The sequence below is a fragment of the Sus scrofa genome, chromosome 7 (genome assembly GCF_054392235.1).
Source record: "Sus scrofa isolate SSC_HxYL_T2T_F1_AM1 chromosome 7, Sscrofa_HxYL_maternal_Yorkshire_Landrace_v2.0, whole genome shotgun sequence".
NCBI lineage: Eukaryota > Metazoa > Chordata > Mammalia > Artiodactyla > Suidae > Sus > Sus scrofa.
Genome location: NC_139389.1, coordinates 81,078,059 through 81,095,937, shown reverse-complemented (window position 1 = coordinate 81,095,937; position 17,879 = coordinate 81,078,059). Strand labels below are relative to the sequence as shown.

Genomic DNA, 17,879 nt, shown 5'->3' with positions numbered 1-17,879 from the left:
ATCATCCTCATCTCCGAGAAATTGAACTTGTTCTGGCACTTATCACTGGAGAGAGTACTGAGCTCCCAGTTCTCCAAGTTGACCAAATATTAAAGGAATGTTCTACTAGATAGAAATGATCCCTAGCAAATTGGTCCCATCTTTTCCCAGGCAAAATTATCCCATTTTGGGATTGACAAGAAATTTATATTTGAATTAATAACTCTAAGAATTCAAATGTGGAAAGTTAACTAAAGGCCTCTGCTTAGGCAGTTAGTACCCTTCTGCCAGGTGAGGATTCCCTAGAAATAATATATTTGTGATTTCACAATGTGACTTTATTCAAGCTCATATTAGTACATTGATTCTTTTATTAGGGAATTTTTTGGCATAACATTTGTAAAATTTAATAGGAAATATATGTTCTTATCTCTTTTTAATTTGCTGGATGTATGTTCTATAAATATTAGAACTGACTGTACAGAAGGAAGAGCAATTTGAAAGGTCATATGACAAAAGCCTATTATATTATTTGTCATCTTGAAGTCTTAGAGCCAGCTTTGGTCTTCTTTGTACATGACAGAATATTACTACATTGCTTGTAACATAATATACGCAGTGTATATTTGTCAAACAACATTAACAGTTCTCTCACAGATAGCCACTATTAGAAAGAAATTTTGAAGCTTTCTCCCAAAACCTAATTCAGGAGTGTTCTCTCTTCCAAGCTATGTCTCAGTCACTTCATGAGGAAGTTTTGTTCAGTTGTAGCCTAACAGGAAAAAATTGAGAAGGCTAAATATTAAAAAGGGTATTTTTTTGTTTATTTAAGCAGATTGCAAACTTTGTCTTTATCATTAAGTTAAAAATTTAACCTGTGACCTGACATCATATAGCATTTGTTCTGTTTCAAAGTTGAAAATAGAGCAATAGCTAGATGAAATAACCATGGTGATTATATTGTGTGATGGAACATATTCACTTTTTGAAACCAATCAATAGCTGAGACATTGCTTTGATATCTGCAATGAAAATTTGATGAGGATTTTTTCTATATTTTGCAATTTAGAAAATGCTGATTAGGAGTTCCCGTCGTGGCACAGCAGAAATGAATCCAATAGGAACCCTAAGGTTGTGGGTTCAATCCCTGGCTTTACTCAGTGGTTTAAGGATCTGGCATTGCCTTGAGATGTGGTGTTAGGTCACAACACAGCTTGTATCTGGTGTTGCTGTGGCTGTGGTATAGGCTGGAAGCTGTAGCTCCGATTCGACCCCCAGCCTGGGAACCTCCATATGCTGTGGGTGCGGTCCTAAAAAGCAAAAAAAAAAAAAAAAAAGAAAAAAAAGAAAAATGCTGATTAACTCTCATTTTATTTCAGTAGGTGTCTCAACTATAGGGTAGAATTGATTAGAGTGACATTTTTCCTTTTGCTCTCCCCTCCGTGCTTTTTCTTTTCCACTTGGTTGCCAAGACTGCTTATTCACTGAAAATTGCTAACACTTAGACCTCTTGTTTGAGAATGCCTTACTGATAGACATGAGAAGGACAGATAAGTTGCTGATGACCTAACTAAACTGCATTGCAAGGAAATCTAGCAGCCAACTTTGTCAACAGCAGATACCTGAATTATTATCCTAGAAAGAGGAGTTTTTGCTTCTGAGGCCCAAAGAAGGTAAGCATTTTATAAACTCTTTATCCAAATGCAATAAAGTTAAGGTCTGTAAACCTTCCGTTAAGCTACCACCAAGGAAATTTTTGTTTTATTATTTTTTTAGGGAAAAACAACAAAACTCTTTACAAAAATAGGCTTTCCCTCCTATGTTTGTTTTTTTTACCTGTTTTTATAGTCTTCAATTTTTTTAGTTCCTTTTTAATATCTTTAGACATCCAACCTCTCTTCTCATTCATTTTTCCTCTCTCTTTTTATCTTAGGCACAAAAATCTCCAAAATTAATATCTCTCTCCCCTAATTTAATGTACCATTCCACTGGCCTTACAAATACTCCCCTTTTTTGACTATATGGAAAAGGAATGTACCTCTCGTTGTATACTGTAATACAAAATAATTGTCCTTGTACAAATTAATTACATACCAATTAATTACATACCTTGTAGAAACTGCTTATTGGTATAAATACCTGGTTCACATCAGAAGTTTTACTTGCAATTTTAACGAGTGTTTTCTTTTACTCTTAAGAATGGATACCCTTGATTTTTCACTGCCTCATTTTTAACTAAGTTTTATTGTGAGAGGTATATATTACTAAAACTTCCTGGTAAATTCACATGTGATTTCTTTTACTTTAATATTCTGTACGGTATAATGTGTATTATCACCAGTTTCCCATTTGTCATCTGTCTTATCCCAAACCAAGTCTTGCCCATGTTAAAAATTCTATAACTGCCATCATCTTGGAAATGTCATGACATTCATGGATCAATAAAATCCTTTCCCAGAGAGGATGAGAAATATATGAAAAGAGCTTACTGAATTCAAAGGGTTTCTTTTAAAGGGTCGATGGATGAATAAGAGATTTGTATGAGGATGATTTCAGAGAGAGAGTGTTGGATGAGAGTAGGATGAAACTGACAAGGTAGGTTATCATAGTGGTAGAATGGGGGAGAGAGGAAGTTCAATTTGAGATGACTACAAGGTTTTTTCATCCTAGAGATTATTTTCTTTAGAGAAATGCAGGTGAAAGGATGAAGGACTGCAAGGTACAGAGGCTCCTCAGTAGCCATCACGTCTCTGCAGTTTACTAGGCCATACCAAGATATAATGAGGTGCTTTGTATGCGCTGTGCATGAGAGAGAAAATCAGCTCACCAAATGACTTTTTTGGGGTGATGACTTACAGTCAGGGGGCAGTTTTGTGAATTTGAGGGAATGTAAGATACTGGAAGGAGCACTGTGAGTCCAGGGAATTGAATAGAAAACAAAAAAGGATTTTGATGTCCTTGCCCTCAATGTCACCCTAGAGCAAATAAGGAAAGGGAAGAATAGTATGATAAGGCTGTGACATCAGAAGGATGAGCAAAGTAATTTTACAATTATTAGTTAGAAAATCATTAAAGTCTGATGTTTAATAGGTAACTGAAATGAAGAAGGTAATCAGAATGTCAAGGTCCTTTTAAAGAGCTTAAAGATTATGAAACAAATCAAAGGTTCTGGCAGCTTCTCAGATACTTGCAGGCTGGAAAATTCACAGAGCAACAAGATGTATGGGATTTTTCTCTTTTTCTTTTCTTAAACAAAAGCAAATTTGAGCAAAAGGGTACAGTGTGTATGGTAGCAATGCTGCCAGATATGCATGATGAGAGTTTAAACTTACCCATTTACTGAAATCAAATTTAAATATTTTGGTTTATTACTTTCCATGGATTTAAGTAGGAACAATTCAGATAATTACACTTTTTCAGATAAGTAAAAAAAAGAGTCAAGGTCAACCAAAAATATAAGGTGGTCCTAAAATCCAACAAGATATTCTACAGGAGATAAAATTAATATTCTATAATTAAAAATTACAAAACACATTTTCTCCTCCTAATATATTATTGATTAATGATATTTCACAAATTAATTTCTAGATTGTTGGAAGAATTTATAAATTTAAAAATTGAGTCAAAATTTTTAGTTTCCAAGATAACATAAATATAAACAGAAATTTTTCTTTTCTGCTATCTCATCCAGTAAGTTGGAGGTTATTTTTATTTCAGAAGCAAGCCTATTGTAAGACATGAAAGCAACTTCATATCCTTTTGCTTCTTCATTAAAAATAAAGCTGTAGGAAATTTTGTTAGCATTTTAATCCAATTTGAATCAATCTACATTATAAATGAAAAGTTGCTTATTACTATGTTATATACAGCAGAAGTATTTGACTTTAATAGGTACTGTAGTATGTTTTGCTTCTTAACTTAAGTTGGGAACTACATTTCCAGAATACCTTTCTGCATATGGGTCTGGTTCAGATATGATAGCAATAGGAAGCTATGCGAAGTTGGGAAGGTATATATGGAACAGTTGCCATTACTCTCTGAAAGTCATTTTGTGGTCATATGCCATTGCAGAAAGCTGTGAAGGTGCTCAGTAGGTTTTAGTTTGTCTTTTCTTTGTGATTCTAGGTGTCTAGCTCTTCTCAACTACTGTCCTCTTGACCAACAGTGGGTCCAGGTTTACCATCAAATGTATAACTGTGGGATAACTGAGGTGGCAGCTAAACACAATTCACAACATTACATAGATCACTCTATGAACTCTTCCTTGGTGGGCTTACTCTTAAGGTTGGAAGTGCTTGGCTTAGTAGGTTGGTAGATTGGTAACTCTTTATCTGAACATACATCTGCAATATCCAGCCTTAACTTCCCTAGCTCCTCTCATAGTTCCACACGTTATATTATAATCATATAATTAAACTCATTGGTAACTCTACTTCTCTGACTATTACAGACATTACACTATTGTTCCTTGTTGGAGGTAACTATGCAGATTGCATTATTGCTTAAAATTATTTACCTCTTTCTGTATCCAAACACTTTTCCTATATTCGAAGCCACCATTACAAAGTGACTTTGTAATTACTCCCAATAGAGACAAAGCATTGTTCCCTACTTCATGTTGGGATTGGCCAGGTACTTTGTCAAATAAAATGGTGGTGGTCCTGAAAATGTATGTTTCCAGTCTTGAGAATCCATGTGTTCCTCTTTACTCCTATTGCTGTTGCATTGAATAAAACATACTCTAGAAATATTCTCACATCCCAAAGGGTCAGTCCAGATGTTTTGCAGCACACAGCCTGAAGCAGAGCAAGAACAACTGAATCACAAATATCTGAGAATGTTAAAAAATGAAACTGAGCTTTTGTGTTATGCGGTAATAGCTAAGTAATACAACAAAGAGGAATATAAGTAGTAAATTCATTGGTTACTTTTCACAGATTTAAGACAGTTGATCATTGTGGCAGATTGTGTTTTCAAAAATGGCCGTAGCAGTATTTCTGATTCTCTAGGCTCTTTCAGAATCTTACTATGCTCCTGCCAAGATTTGGAATGTATTTGCCCTTTCTTGATAGTGGGTGGCTACCACTGTAAATTATATGGGGTTGAAGGGTTGCTCTGTGATATCCAAGACTAGGTCATAAAAAAATGGTGTGACTTCTACCTAGTCCTCTGACATTGAACTTTTCAGTTCAGCAACCATGTTCCGAGGAAGCCCTAACCACATGAAAGGCCATTTGTAGATGTTCTAATCAATAGTACTTGCTAGTTTCAGCTGATAGCCAGAATCAACTTTTAAGCCTTTGCCAACGTTAGGCTTCTACCTGAAGCCACAGATGTGCACAGAGAGAAGCCATCCTTGTGATATCTTCTTTGGTTTCCTGACCTACAGAATTTGTGAGCATAATAGAGTTATGCCACAAAGCTTTGAGGCATAATAACTGAAATAATAAAAAACTATAGGCATAATTGATATCAACAATCTAGATTTGAAGATGTGACTATTCATGGCTTTGGTGGGAAGATTGATTATTCATGTTTTTCTATGTAAAATAAACAAGTATTAATTAACTTAGCTTTTCATAACTTTTTCCTAATTTACATAAAAATATTTTACTACAATATTTTGTAGCATAAACACACATAAATTATTTTCCAAAATATTTCAGGAAATTCATGCTATATTTTGTAATGTGTATGGAGTTTTAATTATTTGACACTGAGCACCCAGTAGAAAAGCCATTATTTGCCACATCACTCTCATACTTTCATGACTTATTAAATAGAAGCATATTGGGATTATATTTGTGACAATAATTTTTTTTTCTGTAGAAAATCTATCCTTTTTTGTTTGTTAGCATTAGCATAGATCATTAAATCTTACATTGACTTCTTGTACTATTTTGTGTACATCTTTACTTCTTTTATTCATTTTAAAATAATTTTTCAAAAGGATTTTATTATTTACTAAATACCTGGGGAAAACACTAATATAGACCAAACTTCCTGCTTTCTAGAATTTTTTAATGATTTTTATTTTTCCATTATAGTTTATTTACAGTATTCTGTCAATTTCTACTGTATAGCAAAGTGACCCAGTCATACACACACATATATATGTGTGTGTATATATATACATATACACACAGATATATACTTTTTCTCACATTATCCTCCATCATGTTCCACCACAAATGACTGTATACAGTTCTCTGTTCTATACAGCAAGATCTCATTGCTTATCCACTCCAAATGCAATAGTTTACATATATTAACTCCAGACTCCAGTCCATCCCACTCCCTCCCCCCCCTAGGTTTTTCTAACAAAGGGAACAATAGAATCATACTTAACTTTAATTGAAGATGCAGATGATTGTTATGAATTCATTTCCGTAGGATTTTACTTAAAATGATTTAATAAATGTATTTATAATCTATAATTATCATTTATATATTTTTTCTATGTATTGTATATCTGACACTATACTTGGATCATGTTAATTTCTGAGGTAGGAAAACAAATCTAATCACAGACTAAAGGCTTTATGAACTAGATATCATTAGATCTGTTGTAAATGGTGATAGATAAGTGATATATGATCTCACATATGTGAAATCTAAAAAAATAAAGATTTTTTTTCTGATTCTAAAGTGGCCATTTTTGAACAAGAGAGTGACATGATCAAGAAGTATCATCAGCCAAATTTGGCAGAGTGTGTACAGTGGTTTGGAATAGAAGAAACTGAGACTTCAAAGACGGTTAAAAACCTAAAAATTTCGAATAGATTTACAAGGAGATCCTGCTGAATAGCATTGAGAACTATGTCTAGACACTCATATTGCAACAAAACAAAGGGTGGGGAAAAATGTATACATATAAGAGTAACTTGACCCCAATGCTGTACAGCGGGAAAAAATAAATAAGTAAAAAACAAACAAACAAAAAACCTAACTAACTCTAGGTGATGACGAGAGGAAAGGGCATTTTACATGCAGGGAATAACAACAGCAAGCGTTAGGAATATAGAGGTGATTTAGGGACAATTTTGATGAGTAACTTGTTTGCTATAGCAAAAAAATCCAGAGGACAATGAGAGATAATACTTAAAAGTTAGTTTAGGCTAGACCACTAGGAACCTTTAATGATGTGGTACAGACTTCATAATTGTGGTGGTAAGAGTATTGATGACTTTATAACCCTACTACAAGTCCTACATGCAAAGATTATGGGATTATCAATAGTTTGGGGAAAACATTTAATATATATTTGTAGATCCTGAGATTTAAAAAATACAGAATTGTATATTTTATAGTGCTATGATGTAAAAAGATGAATAATGTTTTCCTAAGATAATAACCATACAACTTTTAAACTAAAATTTTGCAGGGATTCAAAATCCTTTCTTTTATGAAGTTGAGTTTTTTTTCAGAGTTATTAGAAAGTTGGGAGAAAAATTTGTAAGTACTGGTATTATGTACTTCCCCTGTTTCCCAACCTACCCTTCACAAGGTTACTTAAAGTCATGTGAAAATATTTGGTTCAAATAGCAAAATACTTGTTCTTCCATCACATCTTCACCCATCAGAAGTAATATGTTTTGCCTTTGACTTCTCAATCCTTTGCAATTCCTGTAACATTTCAATTTGTACCATATTAATAGGTATTTTCTCATCATAAGGCAGATATTAAATACATAATTATTTAATTATTGCTGCATTTATTGAGAGGTCAACACCTCATTTGAAGAGTTTATTTTGCATTGATTTGTATTGACTAGTTTTTTATGCCTTGATAAAACTGAACCAGTGGGGTAATGCCCAATATAACATAATTTTTTTTCATTAATATCATCACTTGTTTTTACCACTTTTAAAGTTATAAATATTTTCCAACAATTACAAAAGTATGAAGAATAATGTAATAAATACTATATATCTTTGTATTGCATATCATCTGTATATTGTCAAATCTTAACATTAACAACATTTGCATTGGCTAGGATTTTAAATAAATAAATGTTAAGTGTGGAGATATTAGATATTTTTTCTCTTTTTGACCTTATGTTTTTTTACCAGGTTTCTTGTGGTGTCCCCCATCATATTATGCAAAATTTAGAAGTATTCATTCACCCAGTGAGCCCAGAAGAGTTTGCATTCAGGTTTTGGAGCTACTTTCCTTCTTTTCTAGAAGTTTGCTCTTCAAGTTGTAGTCAGTTTGATTGTCTCAAGTTCCAGTCTGTATTTTCTTATCCCAGAAAAATCTCTGTTTTCTTTTAAGACGATATTTTCTCCTGTGTTAGTTAACTGGAATATATCCTCAGGAAAAAAAAAAAAAAAGAAAAATATTGACCTTCTGTTGTGTCTGTGTTACATCAGGATTAATAGTCCCTCCAGTTCCTGCCCATAAGAGTTCTTCAGTGATTTGAGCATATATATCATATAGCTTTAATAATTTTGGTTGGAGATCTATTCTAGTACTATCTATTATTCTGTAATGGCCAAAATCCAAGCTAAATAGCATCTATTTTAAAATTACATTTACCCTTTGCTTGTTACCTGTTGATAGGAATTGAGTATATGAACTTTTTCATGAGTTGTTTATAGGAAAAATGAAGAACTTTCTTATTAGTTCCAATATTTTGCCTTTATGTCCTCTGGTATTTGTGTGTGTGCAACTCTTTTTTTTTTTCCCTATAAATAATGGCAGCTTTATGGTTCATTTATAGTCTTTTTATTTAAATGCATTTTCCTTTCTTAATAGTTTTCTAGGATGTCTCTTTTAATGTTGAGTAGATGAATACTATCACAAGTTTCTTCTCCACCTTATTTATGATTTTAAAGGTAATGCCAATCATCCATTTTCTGGCAAAGACAAAGCTTTTACAAAACTTAAAAGATTGAGCTAATACACATTATGCTCTATGACCATGATAGTTTTAAACTATAATAATAACAAAAATTAACTACAGAACCTCTCTAGAAATAATACACTTGTAAGTAATCCATGAGTCAAAGAGGAATTCAAAGCCAAAATTTTAAATTATTTTGATCAAAATATGAATGATGATACAATATATTAAATACACATAAAAGAGAGAACAGATAAATTTACTATATTACAGCTATAAAAACATTAGTACTTCAAAAATAAAGTGAAAGAATAAATATAAGAGCAGAGGACAATCAAAGAAAAACAAATGTATAATACAGAATATCAACATATATGAAATCTAGGTCTTTGAAAAAATCAGTAAAATCAATCTAACAAGACTAAGAAGAGTATAAACATAAATCACCAATATCAAGAATTAAAGAGGAAATAACCCCAATTCTTACATCAAAAAGATAATATTATTATGAATAACTATGCACTAGTAAATTTGACAGTTGCTTGTTGAAATTCTAGAAGAAATAAAAACACATCTGTATAGTCTGATATCTATGAAATAATTGTATTTCTTAAAAATCTTTCAATGTTTTCAGAAGTAACTGGCTTTTATATACATAAGGAAAGAAATAACATTAATTTTGTACAAACTAAAAGATTAGAACAATATTGCAACCATATTAGCTTGATTCAAAAGTGTGACACATTGTGAAATGAAAATTTTAGGGCAGTCATCTCTCATAAACATATACACACCTATTTGAAGATGGCATGATTGTGCGTGTATGGAGAAATTCCTAAATACTCTGTAACTAAAACTATTACAAATGTTAGGTGAATTTAGAAAGTTTGCCCAATACAAGTCAATGTAAAAAAATTCAATTTATTTCTATATTCTAGCAACAAGTAGAAAATAAAAATTCAAAATTGTAGCATTTACCATAACATAAATACATCAGATACCTGAAAATGAATATGACCGAAATACATTAAATTATAAATTTAAATTATAAATTTAATACATTAAATTATAACTTTGAAATTATACATTAAAAACTGTGAAACAACAAATGAGAAAAAATTAAGACATAAGAAAATAAAGGATGGACCAGGTTTATGTCTTGGGAGATATTATTGTAATGGTTTTTTTTTTTTTTTTTTTTCCCTTTTTGCCTTTTCTAGGGCCACTTCCGTGGCATGTGGAGATTCTCAGGCTAGGGGTCTAATCGGAGCTGTAGCCACCGGCCTATGCCAGAGCCACAGCAATGCGGGATCTGAGCCACGTCTGCAACCTACACCACAGTTCATGGCAACGCCAGATCCTTAACCCACTGAGCAAGGCCAGGGATTGAACCCACAACCTCATGGTTCCTAGTCGGATTCGTTAACCACTGCACCATGACGGGAATTCCTATTGTAATGATTTTTAATTTGACTATAAAACCCTTTAGAATCAATGCAGTCTCTATTCTAGCAAAATTGACAGGCTGATTCTAAAATTTACATGCAAATGCAAGCTGGAAAAGTAACCATCAAAACTTGAAAAAAGAACAGTAAAACAGTAGGACTTACACTGTGGGATACAAAGACATATTTTAAAGCTATAATAATTTAAAAGATATGTTATGGGTAAAATGATAGAGGAAATATATAATGAAATAGTAGAGTGCCTAGAATCAGTCTTGTACATATACCATTACTTGATTTATTACAAAATTAACTTTCTGATTCATTGATGTTATGTTAACCCTTCCTATATTTGCTTTCTTCAGCCTGATAATCATATAGGCTCAAGCACATTCTTAAAAAAAAAAAAGCCTAGATTTTATTACTCTCCTTTCCACATTTTATGATTTTGTTGTCCTTCTTTACCTCTTCATGTTTATCCTTTTGCTGTTCCTTGTGTTTATCATTGCTTTTAAAAATAGGCTTTTTTTTTTTTCTTTTTGATCTGTATACTGGCTTATATAAGAGATTACTTTTGAGCTGTGATATCCTCCATCCTGTATTCTTCTTCTTTGCTATTTAGAGGAGAACTTTCAGTATTTCTTTTAGAATGCGTTTAGTATCTCTGTATTGTTTTAGTTTTTGTCAGAGGAAGTATTTCTCCTTTTATTTTAAAATGGTAGTTTTTCTGGGTATAGTATTCCAGTCTGCCAATTTTTTGCTTTTAGAACTTTGAATATATCTTGCCACTCTCTTCTGGCCTGTAGTGTTTCTCTGAACCTAAATTTTAAGAGTTGAAATAAGAAAGACAAACAACTTGCTTGAGAAATATGCTGGAGTTTTTCAGGCTGTGGTGTCCTGGGCGGTCTGTGCTGCTCTCTCTCTGCTTTTCCTTCTTCTGTCAGGCTGCTACACTTTCCTCCATTCCTCCATCCCAGCTGGTCTCCCCATCAGTTATGGTGCCTCCCAGGATGTGGATTCCTTTCCTCTTTCACAGTTCCTTCTCAGAAGTGCTAGTTCTGTCACAATTCCCTTATCTCTCTTTCTGTCTTTCCTATTGTTTTACCCAGTTATGTGGAGTTTGAGGTCTTCTGCTAGCATTCAGTAGCTATTCTGTGTAAATTGTTCTAAATGTAGATTTTTTTTAATATATTTGTGGGAGAAGATGAGTGCGATATCTTACTCCTCTACCATCTTCTTCACTGATGATGTGATAGTCTTTTTAGTAAGTGGTGCTATGTCAGTCAGTATATATCTAGGAAATAATATATCTCAGTATATCTTTATCTCACACCAGACACAAAAGTTAATTCTCTATAGATTGCTAATGTAAGTGTAATCAGTAAAATAATACTTTTAGAGGAAAGCATAGAACACTTTGATGGCTTTACTGTTAACCAAGGTGTCTTCAGCATGACAAAAACATTAACCATAAAAATTGGATAAATTATAAAATGTCACAATTAAAATTTTCTATTGTTTTAAAAGTACTATTAGAGGAGTTGAAAAGCAACCCATGTAGTAGGAGAAATTATTAGCAATAGGATATATGACATGTCTATTCAGAATAGATTTTTAAAAATTGGGGAGTTTCTATCATGGCACAGTAGAAAAGAATCCAACTAGGAACCATGAGGTTTCATGTTCAATCCCTGGCCTTGCTCAGTGGGTTAAGGATCTGTCATTGCTGTGAGCTGTGGTGTTGGTTGCAGACGCAGCTCAGATCTGGCGTTGCTGTGGCTGTGACGTAGGCCGACAGCTACAGCTCCGATTAGACCCCTATCCTGGGAACCTCCATATGCTGTGGATGTGGCCCTAAAAGAAAGACAAAAAAGACAATAAAGTAAATAAATAAAAATGGAAATAAGAAAGACAAACAACTCTTGAGAAATGTAAAAGTTTTGAAGAGAGATTTTATAAAAGAGGATGTCCACATGAAGATTATATTTGGAACTTCAGAATAAGAATTTATCAAGAGAATGCAAAATAAAATTCCCATCCATTAAGATTGGAAAAAATGGACTAAAAACTATCCAATAATGAAGAAGTAGTACACCTGGAATCCACACATCCTGCTAATGAAAACGTAAATTAGTATAACCACTTTAGAAAACTGTTAGGCTATATCTGCTAAAGTTCAATATGTCCATACATTATGGCTCAGCTACTTCTATGTATTTCAAAAGGAATACATACATATAATTCCCCCAAAATGTGTGCTACACATGTTCATATCATCACACATAATCATAATAAACATGTAAACTACTTAAGTACTCATTAACAGTAGAATTGACAAGTGATGCTATAGTTACACAATAGAACATTAATGATAATGAAAGGACTATGATTACACACAATATTAAAAAAAAATTCCCAATTGATCAACTTGGTCACCCTGTGTTTCAGATTAATTTTGATGTTATTTGTAGCCTAGTTATAAGTACTTTTTATCAGATTGAGAAATTCCATTTTATTCCCAATTGTTTAAATTTGGGGGGTATGTTAACTTTTTTAAACAATTTTATTTATTTATAAGGTACATACAGTGAAGCACATTCATAGGTGTGAAGCTCAAAATTTACACTTAGTTTAAAAAACTATATAAGTAATCCCTGATTATAGAAGCATAACATAATCAGGGCTCCAATAGCTTCCCTTATGCCCTTTTTATTCCACTATCCACTACCCATCACTGCTATTCTCACTTCTAACATTGTATGCTAGTATAGTCTGTTTTTGAAATTAATATAAATGAAATAATACCATACTCATTTGTGTATGACTTCTTTTACTCAATATTATGTCTATGAGATGTATCCTCATTTTTTTATGTCAGTAGTAGTATTATGTGAGAAATTAAAATCATAATTTTTCTAATACCTATCCTTGAATTCCTAGAATACTCCTAATGCAGTTCAATGTACTTTGAACATTGAAAAAGTCCGTTTTCTAATCTTAAGAATTATTTTCATCTCAAGAAGTAACATCTACCTATATTCTTTCTCATTCTGCCCTTATATGGGTTTCACATGCTGTAATGCCAATTGCATAAAGTAAATTCTCTTTTATTTGAGTCTCTGGGTCACATGTTTTTAAGGGAGAGGTTACTGTTAATTTGTCATTTTAGAGAGTTTGTATATAAAGTTGTTTTAGGTAGTAACATTTTGAGTGTGTGTGTGTAGACCAGTTTACACTAGTGGTTCCAGGGGTTCTCAATCAGGGAGTCATTGTTTCCCCAAGGGGACATTAAGGCAACATCTGGAGACACAATGGTTAAAACTCTGAGGGTGCTATAGGCATCTAGTATTTAGAGAACAACTATGCTGCTAAATATCCAGCAATGCGTAGGACAGCCTCTTACAAATACTTTTTTGGTCGAAACTGTCAGTAGTATCAAGAAAGAGAAACACTAATGTTAAACCAAGTTGATTATTTTAATGCTTATAAGTCTTTTAATGATCCAGGTTTGCAAGTTGTATTTTTTCTAGATATGTAGCCCTTATTAAATGTTCATATCCATTGCCTAACTTTGTTCTTAGTTTTATCTTTATCTTACTGTTTTTAATCTCTGCTAGAATTATAGCTCTGTTTGCTTTTTTTTTTTTTTTTTTCTTTTTAGGGCCAAACCTGTGGCGTATGGAAGTTCCTGGGCTAGGAGTATAATCAGAGCTGCAGCTGCCAGCATACACCACCACCACAGCAACACCAGATTCAAGCCATGTCTGCAACTATAGCTACTGCAGCTTGTGGCCATTTATTGTTAATATTACCTATTTATGGACTTTTACATTGACTTACGCCATGTTCCAAAAGTATGTTAATCAAACTGGTGCTTTTATATTGATTTTGTAGCTTAACATTTATGGGATCATACAATTTGATAGTTCAACTTAGAACTTGAAATCCATGTTAGTCTCAGGCCTATTTTAAATTCTTAGGTAAAGCTTTCTTCATCCAAAGTCCAAAAGGAAACATAAGTTTATTTGTGGTCTCTTTTCCTATGTGTGTGGGTGTGTGTGTCTGTGTTATCTCCACTCTTTTACTGAGTGTGAGTGCTCAGCTTTATGATTGGTGGTGATCCCTTTTATCTCTCAGAGAGCATTATCCTCATTTGAGCATTAAAATCGAAGATCCTTCATTTGTTATGGAAAGAAATGAATGGACCCCCATTCCACCTAAGCCAAATTATCAGCTTCTGTATTTCCTCCTTTACTTTTAGTTCCTTTTCCAATTTGATCCCTGAAGATTTCTCATAATTATAATTTAAGCATTGGCTGTGTGGTTAAAAGTAGGCTTTAAAATTTTATTGCCTATCTATTTCTAGATATTTGGGATCAGGTGGATTTTCAGATTACTTAAATCATCATATTGCTGGAAACAGGAGTTATTCCACCATTTAAAAGAGATATTTGCATTTTGTAAGTTATTTAAATTTCTCATTATTTTGACTCATTTTATATTTGGCTTATTACTGCCATTTTGACGGAATTTTTTATTTCATAATGTATAACTATAATAATGAAATAAAGGAAATAATATCTATGAAGTGTTTCTTGAAGTAGGAACAATTTTTTTAATATTCTGAGACAGAGTTATTGTCAGGGTTCATTTATTTTCTTATATCAAGTCAAGAATACATGTAAGTTATTTGATGTTGAGGCATTTCTTTTTTTCTTTTTTTTTTTTTAACTCTTCTGGAGATATTCTTACTGTAGTAGTCAACCCCCTCCTCAACATGAATTTCTGTCAGTCCTGGAAAATACAAACAATGCTAGATTTGTTACTAATTAACACATTTACTCAAATATTAAAAATGGAATTCTTAAAAGGGTCCAAGTTTTTTTTATTAATCACAAAAATCTAATTTCTAACGAGAATAAATGAATGAATTTAATGACTAGGCACAACTCATTAGAATATAGGAAAAATCTGGAGTTCCCGTTGTGGCGCAGTGGTTAACAAACCTGACTAGGAACCATGAAGTTGCTGGTTCGATCCCTGGCCTTGCTCAGGAGGTTAAGGATCTGGCGTTGCCGAGAGCTGTGGTATAGGTAGCAGACACGACTCGGATCCCACATTACTATGGCTGTGGCGTAGGCCGGCAGCTATAGCTCCAATTCGACCCCTAGTCTGGGAACCTCCATATGTGATGGGAGCGGCCCTAGAAAAGGCAAAAAGACAAAAAAAAAAAAAAAGAGAATATAGGAAAAATCTGAAGAAACAGGCCTTGAAAAATCAAGAAGCACAGTAATTTTAGGTATTTTGGTTTTAAGAATTATTGTTTTAACTCTAGAATTTCTAATTTTTGTTATTCAGCTTGAGTGAAATTCTTTGGGGCAAAAGACAAATTGGTATATCTTTGGTTATATGTTCGCCTCTTATCTAGTGTGGAAGCAAAGAATCTTTATGGAAAAATCTAATAAGGACTCACAAGGAAAAGACTTGTTTTCTGTATCAGTTAAGATACAGTGTCAACCATTTGGTATAACAAACCACTGAAAAAAATCTCATTATTATATAACAATAAACAATTATTTCTTGTTTATGTCTTAGTGGGTTAGCTGGGGTTTGGTTGTTCTTGGCAGGGCTTACCTGGGCTTGGTGCCAGAACAAGTATTGTTTTAACTCTGCCTCATGTGTCTCTTATTCTTCTGGAGTCTGTGCACTGCCTGGGGAACATCTCTTCTCAAGACAATTGCTGAAGGGCACAAAGAGTCCTGAAACAAGCACATTTGAAGCCTCTGTGTCATGTCTGCTAACATTCTGTTGACCAAAGCAAATAAAATAGCCAATCCCATGTCAGTGAGGTAGGGAAGGGATACTCTGCCGACTAGTGGAAGAAGCCCCAAGGATAAGAATGCAGCGGGGGGGGGAGGGGGGAATATTGAGATTGAAAATACAATTCACTCCTGCTCCCTAAATGGTAATTTGAGTGCTTTATCAAAGATCAGCAAAAAGATACGTGTCTGGGAAAAACATCGTATGTACAACATAATATCTAAGATATGACTTTAAAAGTACACTGGATAAAGAAGTCAATGTGGGAGAAACTGGGAAAGCTAGTTTCCATTAACTATATGTTAAAAGAGAAAAAAGTTTTCTGTTAAGTGATGCATGATTTAACTTTATAATGTCAGCAGGTTCCAGTTTGTTTTTTTGGTGTGGGGAAATCTGATGATAAAATTTTCAAAGATAGGGCTGAATCTAGATATCAGAATACTTTCTGTTTTGTTTTACCCATACATTTCCTGTCCTTTGAAAACACTTATCCTAAACAAACCAGATTAAAATGTACATGATTTCAAACATAGTGGGGAAAATTAATGTTATATATGGTGGGGAATTTTGTAGTACAATCTTGGATTCTCTTCACACAATAAATTTATTCACTAATTCTACACTATGTGTTAATTTTCTAATTCATAATGGTGTATATGAATATACATATACATAATTATGAATGAATATACATTCATATACACTATTTATATTTATATATACAAACATAGAGCCATTGTAAAGAAACTGCTTGTGAAAAAATGGCAGGTTGCATTAAGGTACTATGTGAGTACCTACATCTTAACAGAAGTATTTTCAAGAGTCCAGTCCTCCTATAAGCTGAAAGGAAAAAAGTTTAAGAGGAGGAGGAAGGAAGGAAGGTATAGGAAAACACTAGGGGCATATCCCTTCAAGGAGAAAGGAAAACCTTTAAATGCAACCCTTTTAAATTCACTTGAAAGGTACCTTAATTGACTGGACTCCATACGCTTGAGATCTGTTACCTAAAGTATTTCTATATTGTGCTTGCTGTCCACCGAACACCTGCCTACATACTCTTATGATGTGGTTCTTAAATATTTCTTTGTTTTCTCTCTGCTCAGTCCTCCAATATCTGGTATCTGGACCTAATGTCCAGGATAGTGTCTAGCACACTAAGTGCACTCCCTAAATTCTAAACACAGAGGGAAAACCGAAAAGAAATTCTCCATTTTAAATGTACTCTGCCCATCTGTTGAAAACTTGGATTTTTCCAGGAGTATACAACACTATATATTGTTAGACAGTGGGGGCTTGGCAATGGATTTCCACTTTAGAGATCCAGAGTTCTTGTTTGTCATGATTGTCTCCTCTTGGGCTTGTCTGCCTCTTTGCTCTTCTAAGCATGAAAGTGATATCAGCTGAATTTGATTCCAACACTTCTGAAATTAGAAGCCTTGTATTTCCCCCTTGGCTCCAAGAATAAGATTTAAATGCTGTTTCAGCCTCTTGCTGTATGGGAACCAACAGGATAGATTCTGTCTTTGCTATGGAGAATAGGCCTTGCAACCATGTGGTAAAAAACCTAAGGGGGTTGCTTGTACACTGGAATTGGCCAGTGCAGTGAGCAGCTTGCTTCATCTCTTATTGCAAACATGTTAATTCAGGCTTAGTTATGCTAAAGCCTCGAAGGCCTGCCCTTTAAAAATGAAATCTGTTCTTTCTCATAATTATTGGCTGAATGTAAATTATACTGAGGTCCTAACTAAAGCTTTGCCACAGCTGCGAGAATAGTTAAGCACAAATTAGC

General features: G+C 33.5%; 1 protein-coding gene across 11 annotated transcripts in view; it reads left to right on the top strand.

Annotated features, from left to right (window-relative positions):
- LOC106504458 (uncharacterized) overlaps positions 1-17,879 on the top strand; it is a 1,793,907-nt gene that overhangs the window by 256,666 nt on the left and 1,519,362 nt on the right. The window contains exon 1 of one of the 11 annotated variants that reach the window (XM_084969049.1): positions 1,532-1,652. The exons of the other annotated variants lie outside the window; for them this stretch is intronic. The gene's annotated coding sequence lies outside the window, so the exon portion shown is untranslated. Of the gene's footprint in view, positions 1-1,531; positions 1,653-17,879 lie in introns of those variants that run through there. 11 annotated transcript variants of the gene reach the window in all.